A 9258-nucleotide genomic window follows, 5' to 3' on the forward strand; every position below is an offset into this window, starting at 1 on the left:
GATAAAATCACAAATGTAGGCTTATATTTCCAACCTCAGTTGGTTTAATTTTTTAAACCAAATGTTTATAATTACATTAATGAATCAATGATTACATAAATCCATTTTACATTGGTATAAATCTTAGTACGCTACTCGAATTTATAGATGAATGGGCATGAGTTTTGTACACTTATTATCCTTATTAATTCACTATGATATGATATTGTTGTATAATGATGCCAGGGGTGAACAAGGATACAAGGCGTTGAATCATCAAAGTAGCCGACCCTTTTGATCATAACTAGTACTGCATAATCAGGTAACTAATAAAACACCAACATTCTATTGATGTATACATGAACAACAACATCTATATCTATATCTTCTATAATCTCTTATAAAACTCAATTTCGCTGACGTCATTACATAGCTAAACTCAGTCATTAAAATATAAATCTGGGACACGTGGCAGTATATAGCTATTTTGAGGAAATAATTATGATGTAATTATCCAACAATTAAATTAATTAATTAACTATTTTAAAAAATAAAAATAAAGCAGCACATATATAGGGAGTTGAGCCTAATCTGCTAAAATGGTTACCTGTTGTTGTCTTGGGACTATAATACGGAGTCATATATTGCAGTTTTAACTATGAATCCTACAGACTATTTCAAATTCGAATTCGAATTCATCCTTTTTATATCCCGAATCTAACAACGAAGCAATCACTCAAATTTTTCTTCTTTCCTGATATGATTATTCTCTCTTTAAACACTTGCAATCGTTAACAAAATCAGGTGTGTGTTTCCTTTTTCTATTAAATCTTTTGTATAAAGCTTTGAATGTTAAAATTGTATTCGTTTATGTAAATCAGGTTTGCAATTCGTTAATAAATCTTCGATTGTTAACAAAATCAGGTTTGTGTTTAGATTTTCAATTAAATCTTTTGTATAAATCTTTGATTGTATGTTAATATTCTATGGACTTATTATTGATTTTTGAATAATGATTTTCAGAATTTCTAATCACACCTTGAAGGAAATTGACTTGGGATTTAAATGGATGCTAGAGAACTCACTAACGCTCCTCAAAGGTTTGTTTGATATTCTTTATTTTTTCTTTTATGAACTTTTTGGTGGTTAATCTTATGTTGCATGATATGAGCTTTATATATGTTTGTTGAACAACAAGTGTTTGATGAAATGTCAAATATTTTATATGAATACCAAGTGTTTGATGAAATCCCTAAATGAAAATTCGAGTTTTGTTTTTTCTCCCCTGACTACATCGCAATGGTTTTATGTTTCATGTTAGGTCCATACAAACCACACATACTCAGATTTGGAGTGTTGATTTTTGTATATCGGTTTGTTGTTTGTAATAAGTAACTTTAAATAATGGCAGGTATAAGTAGTTTATAAAATGTTAAAGCATACGAGTCTTCAATATGATGAAGGCGATTTTGAGGATGATCAACGGACCGAAGATAAGGTAGATTTTTTTTTCTTCTAGCTTTAATCATTTTACACCGTAATTAAGTACTTCAATTGCTATTTGGGTTTACTATGTGTTGCATATGTTTGTGGAAGTGCTATTAGAGTATTATTTAGTGGCTATATGATATATGTAGTATATACAGGGGCATGAATTTGTTTTTCTTATGGTGTTTTTGAAGATTTCCAGCCTACAATCTAGAAGCCCACCTTCTAGATATTCAAAGTAGGCAACCTTGACAACTCATATGGAGGTAGCAAAGTTGATGATGATGACGGCCGCCAACCTTCTCCGTTCACACCATTCCACCGCCATAGAATTTTTACTATAAATAGAGGTGCAAACCTCAGTTGTAAATCATCCTAAATCACTCAGAGAAGTGTAATCACAACCTAGAGAGTGTGTGTGTGAGTTTGAGAGTTTTTTTGTAAGAGTTTTGTAATACTCTGTAAATCTATTCTTGTGAGTAATAGAGTTGTTTTTCTCTCAAATTTATATCTCCCAACGTCCAGGCGATCCCCTCTTCCTAACAAGTGGTATCAGAGCCAGGTTAGAGACGTTGGTCGAGTTTTGAGTTTTCTGAAGTTTTCTCAAAATCCAATTTTGAGTGTACCATTGGATTCGTCTCGTCGAACCGAGTCCAACGCAAAAAACGGTGACTTAAACGGAGTTATAACGAGCCCAGAAAACTCGGTCAAAGTTTGGTCAACTCGCCGAAATTTCGCCGGAGAAGACGACCGGTGCCGGAATTTTCGCCGGAGAAGACGATCACTGTAGCAATTCACTGTAGCAGCTGGCGGCACTGTAGCAAGTCACTGTAGCAGTACTGTAGCGGTACTGTAGCATTTCTGAAATTTTACAATTTGGTCCCTGAAATTTTCAGAATTTCATTTTTGGTCCCTGAAGTTTATAACAAATTATAATTTTGCCCCGTAAGTGGAATTTAAGCCGCGAAGTGTCTATTCCACCATTTTCAACCGTTTCGGACGTAACGGTGATCTCTGTTTTCTACAATTCAACCCCGTTTGTGTTGAAAAATTATTTGTAAGGTGATAATGTCCACAGAAGAGTCAACATCATTTTCAGGAGCTATGATTATGCTCACAGCCACAAACTACATGCTGTGGAAACCTCGGATGGAAGATCTCCTCAGCTGTAAGGATTTGTTCGATCCAATTGAATTGAAGAGTATAAACCCTGATTCTGCCAAAGAGAAAGAGTGGAAGAAATCAAACCGAAAAACTATTGGTCAGATCCGTCAATGGATTGATCATAGTGTCTTCCACCATGTTGCACAAGAGACAGACGCATATGTCCTCTGGAAAAAGTTGGAGGACATGTACCAGGCCAAGACTGCTCGGAATAAAGCCCTGCTAATGAGGCGTTTAGTCAACATGAAGCTCAAAAGTGGAACTTCAGTTGCCGAGCATACCAGTGAGTTTCAGAACTTGGTCAACCAGTTATCGTCTGTAGAGATGCCGCTTGGCGATGAAGTTCAGGCGCTACTGCTACTTAGTTCCCTTCCCGATAGTTGGGAAACGCTGGTAGTAACACTCAGCAACTCAGCACCGAATGGCAAACTTACCATGTCAATGGTCAAGGATGCCCTATTCAGTGAAGAGGCAAGGAGAAAAGACATGGGCACAGATCAGACCCATGCCTTTGTCACAGAGAATCGGGGGAGACAGCGAATGAGTAGCAAAAATAAATGGAGAGGCAGAAGCAAGAGCAGGGGCAGGTCAGCTGATGGCAGAAAACCAACATATAAATGCCATCATTGTAGATTAGAGGGACATATGAAGAAGAACTGCTATAGATTAAAAGAGGAACAAGGTCAAAGCAGTTCGCAGCCGAAGAATAAGGGTGGAGAAACATTAGTTGCTATCACAGGTGATGTAGCTTATTATTCAACCCATGATGAGACATGCCTTCACGTCTCACGAGAAGACACAGAATGGGTGGTAGATACTGCAGCTTCCTACCACGTGACTCCATACAAGGAATACTTCACAACATACAAAGCTGGAGACTTTGGAGCTGTGAAGATGGGAAATTCCAGTTCAGCTGAGATTGTCGGAATTGGTGATGTCAAGATAAACACAAGTTCCGGGAGCACAATCACTTTGAAGGATGTCCGCCATGTGCCAGATCTTCGGCTGAATTTACTTTCCGGAGTAGCTCTCGATAAACAGGGCTATGATAGTCATTTCAGTAGAGGCACATGGAAATTGTCAAGAGGCGCTATGATATTCGCTCGGGGACACATTTGTGGCACACTTTACAAGACTCATGTGAAGATCTGCACAGACATTATTAATGTTGCAGAAAAGGAGGCTTCACAAAATTTATGGCACCAGAGACTCGGTCACATGAGTGAGAAAGGGTTGTCTACCCTAATAAAGAAGAAGCTTATCAATGTAGACAAGGATGCTGCGCTAGATCCTTGCAATCATTGTCTGTTTGGTAAGCAGCATAGAGTCTCGTTTAATTCCTCTTCAACGAAAAAATCAGAGTTACTCAATCTGGTACACTCTGATGTTTGCGGTCCCTTGGAGGTTGAATCAATTGGCGGCAACCGATACTTTCTAACGTTTATCGATGATGCTTCTCGAAAGGTGTGGGTATATTTCTTGCGGACGAAGGACCAGGTGTTTGATTACTTCAAACAGTTCCATGTCATGGTAGAACGTGAGACAGGAAAGAAGTTAAAGTGTCTTCGATCCGACAACGGCGGTGAATACTCTTCCAGACAGTTCGATGCCTATTGCAGATCATATGGCATCCGACATGAGAAGACGGTCCCACGTACCCCTCAACATAATGGTATAGCAGAAAGAATGAACCGAATAATCATGGAACGTGTTCGGAGCATGCTCAATATGGCTAAGCTGCCAAAGCCATTCTGGGGAGAAGCAGTCAGAGCCACTTGTTATTTGATCAACCGATCTCCATCAGTACCACTGAATTTTGAAGTTCCGGTGAAACTTTGGTCTGGAAAGGATCCATCATACTCTCACTTAAGAGTATTTGGATGTTTGGCGTACGCACATGTATCCAAGGAGCTCAGGCAGAAGCTGGATGCAAGGACCACTCCATGCATATTCATAGGCTATGGAGATGAAGAATTTGGATACAGATTATGGGATCCAAAGGAGAAAAAGGTGATCAGAAGTAGGGACGTAGTGTTCCATGAAAGCCAGACAATAGAAGATATTGAAAAGCCCACAATATCTCAGAAGACAAATGTTGCTGCTCAGGTGCCAGAGGCAACAACGGAATCATTCATGAGAAATGAATTTTCAGTGCAAGAAGAAATGCCAGAAGTAGAAGATAATGAGGAAAATGACGGTGCTGAGCAGGGGGAGCCACAACTCCATCTGCCAGACGTTCCAGAACCATCACAAGGTCAAGATGATGGTGGATCTCCTCAGAATGTTCCAGAAGTTCGTAGATCTGAACGAGGTCGGATTCCATCGAGTAGATATCCAGAATCCGAGTACCTTCTACTTACTGAAGATGGAGAACCGGAGAGTTTTCATGAAGCAGTAACTCATAAGGATAAAGAAAAATGGTTGCTCGTAATGCAGGATGAGATGGATTCTCTGTAGAAAAATCAAACTTATGAGATTGTAGAACTTCCACGCGGGAAGAAGGCACTGAAAAATAAATGGGTGTTCAAGCTGAAAAAGGATGGTAGTGGAAAAGTGGTGAAATACAAAGCACGACTTGTAGTCAAAGGATTCCAACAGAAGAAAGGGATTGATTTTGACGAGATATTTTCACCAGTAGTCAAGATGACTTCAATTAGAGTCATACTTGGATTAGTCGCAAGTATGAACTTGGAGCTTGAACAGATGGATGTAAAGACAGCTTTTCTTCATGGAGATTTACATGAAGAAATTTACATGGAGCAGCCAGAAGGTTTTGAGGTTTCAGGAGATAACCTCGTATGCAGGCTGAAGAAAAGTTTGTACGGTTTGAAGCAGGCACCTAGGCAGTGGTACAAGAAGTTTGACTCGTGCATGGTGAGTCACGGGTACAAGAAAACTGCAGCAGATGAGTGTGTCTACATTCAGAAGTTTTCTGAAGGAGATTTCGTTGCTCTTCTACTTTATGTAGACGATATTTTGATCGTAGGAAAAGACGTAACGAAGATCAACCAGCTGAAGAAGGAACTCTCTAAGTCTTTTGACATGAAAGACTTAGGACAGGCTCAACAGATTTTGGGAATGTAGATAACCCGAGATAGGAAGAATAAAAGGTTATGGCTATCTCAGGAGAAGTATATTGAACGAGTGCTTTCACGTTTCAATATGAACAATGCCAAACCTGTTAGCATTTCATTAGCCAACCATTTCAAGTTAAGCAAGAGTTCTTGTCCCTCATCCAAGGAAGAGATCGGGGAGATGTCTTTAGTACCATATTCTTCAGCAGTTGGAAGTTTGATGTATGCAATGGTGTGTACGAGGCCCGATATTGCTCACGCAGTGGGAACAGTGAGTCGTTTTCTCTCCAACCCCGGGAAAGAGCATTGAAATGCGGTAAAATGGATTCTCAGATATCTTAAGGGTACAACGAATCTATGTCTTTGTTACGGGGGAGCTGATCCAATCTTGAAAGGCTATACAGATGCGGATATGGCCGGAGATCCTGATAGTAGGAAATCTACTTCAGGATTTATTTACACTTTTGCAGGGGGAGCTGTTTCATGGCAGTCAAGACTACAGAGGTGTGTTGCATTATCCACAACTGAAGCAGAGTATATTGCTGCCGCAGAAGCTGGAAAAGAAATGTTGTGGTTAAAGCGTTATCTTCAAGAATTTGGAATCAAGCAAAAGGAGTACAAGGTATATTGTGACAGTCAAAGTGCTATAGATTTGAGCAAGAACTCCATGTACCATTCTCGTACAAAACATATTGATATTCGATATCATTGGATACGCGAGGTAATTGATCGACAACTGTTGAGACTAGTGAAGATCCATACAAAGGAGAATCCTGCGGATATGTTAACAAAGGTGGTGACTCGAGAGAAGTTGGAGTTATGCAGAGACATAACTGGAATGTTTGTGGATTCGGCTGGAGGGGGAGAATTGAAGATTTCCAGCCTACAATCTAGAAGCCCACCTTCTAGATATTCAAAGTAGGCAACCTTGACAACTCATATGGAGGTAGCAAAGTTGATGATGATGACGGCCGCCAACCTTCTCCGTTCACACCATTCTACCGCCATAGAATTTTTACTATAAATAGAGGTGCAAACCTCAGTTGTAAATCATTCTAAATCACTCAGAGAAGTGTAATCACAACCTAGAGAGAGTGTGTGTGAGTTTGAGAGTTTTTTTGTAAGAGTTTTGTAATACTCTGTAAATCTATTCTTGTGAGTAATAGAGTTGTTTTTCTCTCAAATTTATATCTCCCAACGTCCAGGCGATCCCCTCTTCCTAACAGTTTTTATTAGCTAAGAGATTAGATTTGTTTATTTGTTTGTAATTGGTGATATGTTTATTGTTAATCAACAAAATTTGTGCTTATATTCAATAATAGCTTGGAGTAAATTTGGTGTGAAGCTGGTGTAATTTTTATTTATCTATACGTTCAGAAGGTTTTAACTTTTTCTAAGGTACCATCGTATTTTAATGGCATCAAGGTGAAAGGGTTTTATGGGTTATGGAAGTGGTGATCTTCATACGTCTTTCCGGATTACGGGTGTCAAAATGGGTCATAACAAATGATGCATAATAGAGATGTAGGTCAATCAACATGTATAGTAGGAGATCAAGAAAGGTGTATATGGGGTTGAATGGTACGTGTTATATTTGTAAACTTGTATCTGTTCTTACTCTATATTTACTTTAGAAAACAACTACTTTTAATTATAAATCCAATTGAATGAAGCGCCCTGTAAATTTATTTGTCCAGATATAGTTTCATGTACAAGTTGAAACTTACAATTGCAATTGCTCGACAATTTTTTTGTCCATGTTAATATGATTCAAAGCTTACTACACCTGTTAAAACTGCCTATCTCTCCTGTTTATTTGAACAAATGCAGGTGCCAGAATTAAGTATTGGAATTTTTAACTTATGAAGTTCATTTAAGTTGTACAATCAAAAAGTATATTTTGTTTACGGTAGGGAGTAACATTGAGTTTCTAACATCACTTTTTATACATTCATAATTCAATAAATTTAGGTGTCAAAGTAAATGAATTATGTAACAATCTTTCACTTTTTTCTTCCAATTCGTAAAACTTCAAATGCAGGTGCCATGTAATTGTGTTCATGGTTGTGGTTTTTAATGGTTCAAGATCTGTTGGATATTAATATTGTTGGATGAGCTTGTGCATTGTTTGGAAGCAACATGTTGAATATACGGTGATTTATTAATCTCACCCAATTTTGATCAATGTGTAATACGGAGTATTGGCCATTTGGCCACTTTGGAAATGGGTATTTTATTTGTTATTGTGGAAAGTCCAATTGTTGGTATGGGAATCGTTTATTCAGAGATTATTTAGAAGTTTAATTCGAAGTATTACCTCCAGTTTTAAAGAGAAATTGGTTTGTACTTAAACAATGTGGTTATAGCTTTATTATTACCGTAGTACGTAATACGGAGAAGTTAATAATAATGGTTGTAGTAGATAGATAATTTATCATTATTATATTAGATTAGGTAATTAGGTGATGGTTGTATTTGAGTTGGATAAATGGGGAATTGACTTGGACTATGTGAAGTGCTCCGTTTGTGATAACCGTTGAAACGACGTATAAATTGAATGTACTAATGTTAATTTTTCAGAAATCTTATGTACCTGATTTAAACAAACCCGTGAATTTACGGGTCTTTAACTAGTTTACCTTATGTGGCTGTGGAATGAAAAATAATGTAAATAATGGTTCGGGTGGCTGGGGGCTCAATTCACGTTCATGGCGATTGTTATAACTTATTTCACTCCGATTGTAATTTTTCACAGACCTAACCGTAGTCATCAATACGACAAAGACACCACCAGAATGCACACAGGTTGTTCCTTCGATAACTACATGCCACAATTTCTTCCACAGATCAACAAAAAAATGTTATTCACGCAGTCCGCTAAATATCCCACTAATAAAATTTCTGCACCTACGATTAAAACTAAATCAGTCTAATTATTGCTTTCCCGCATTAACGCAAAGCTAACTGAAATGTTTGAATTATTTTGTGTAACCCAATTCTTTTTAGTTATGTAATTTCGGAACGACAATCAGTTGTCTCTTAGCCGAATTTCATTATTTGCTTCTACAATGCAAAATACGCATAGATATTATATATAGCCTGAATACAGTTTGCTACATATGTTATACAAATTGCCATATGATACTCATATGTATTATATAGACCAAATACACATATGTATTATATAGCTTAAATAGAGAACGAAACCTACACACTCTTTGTTATCTATGTACCAAAGAGAATTTTATCTGCAATTAGGTACTTAGTTTATATAGCCTGATTACTTTTGTTGATTCTGTGCAATAGCTCTGGTTTTTATGGTTCGCTTGTGAAAATTTCGGTAACTTTAGTTGGTTGGGCAGCTGGATAAATTTTTTGTTTTCATTTACTTCTAATTAAAATAGTTAGCTATTTAATTAAAGGAAATACTTTGAAGCGGTTGAGAGCTTCTTAGGAAAATTATGGTAACATACCTTTTTTTTCCTTTGAGATTTGGTGGTTTACAAAGAAAAAGATATTGCTAAAAGATTTGATTTAGGAGATATAGTCAATG

The 9258-nt window shown here is 37.5% G+C and overlaps 1 long non-coding RNA gene across 1 annotated transcript; it reads left to right on the forward strand.

Annotated features, from left to right (window-relative positions):
• The first annotated feature begins 666 nt into the window (after positions 1 to 666).
• Positions 667 to 1621, forward strand: LOC139893708 (uncharacterized). Its single transcript, XR_011774675.1, has 3 exons — positions 667 to 783; positions 861 to 903; positions 1003 to 1621. It is a non-coding gene; the product is annotated as an uncharacterized lncRNA (long non-coding RNA).
• Positions 1622 to 9258: the final 7637 nt, after the last annotated feature.

The sequence above is a fragment of the Rutidosis leptorrhynchoides genome, chromosome 2, assembly GCF_046630445.1.
Source record: "Rutidosis leptorrhynchoides isolate AG116_Rl617_1_P2 chromosome 2, CSIRO_AGI_Rlap_v1, whole genome shotgun sequence".
NCBI classification, from domain to species: Eukaryota; Viridiplantae; Streptophyta; class Magnoliopsida; order Asterales; family Asteraceae; genus Rutidosis; species Rutidosis leptorrhynchoides.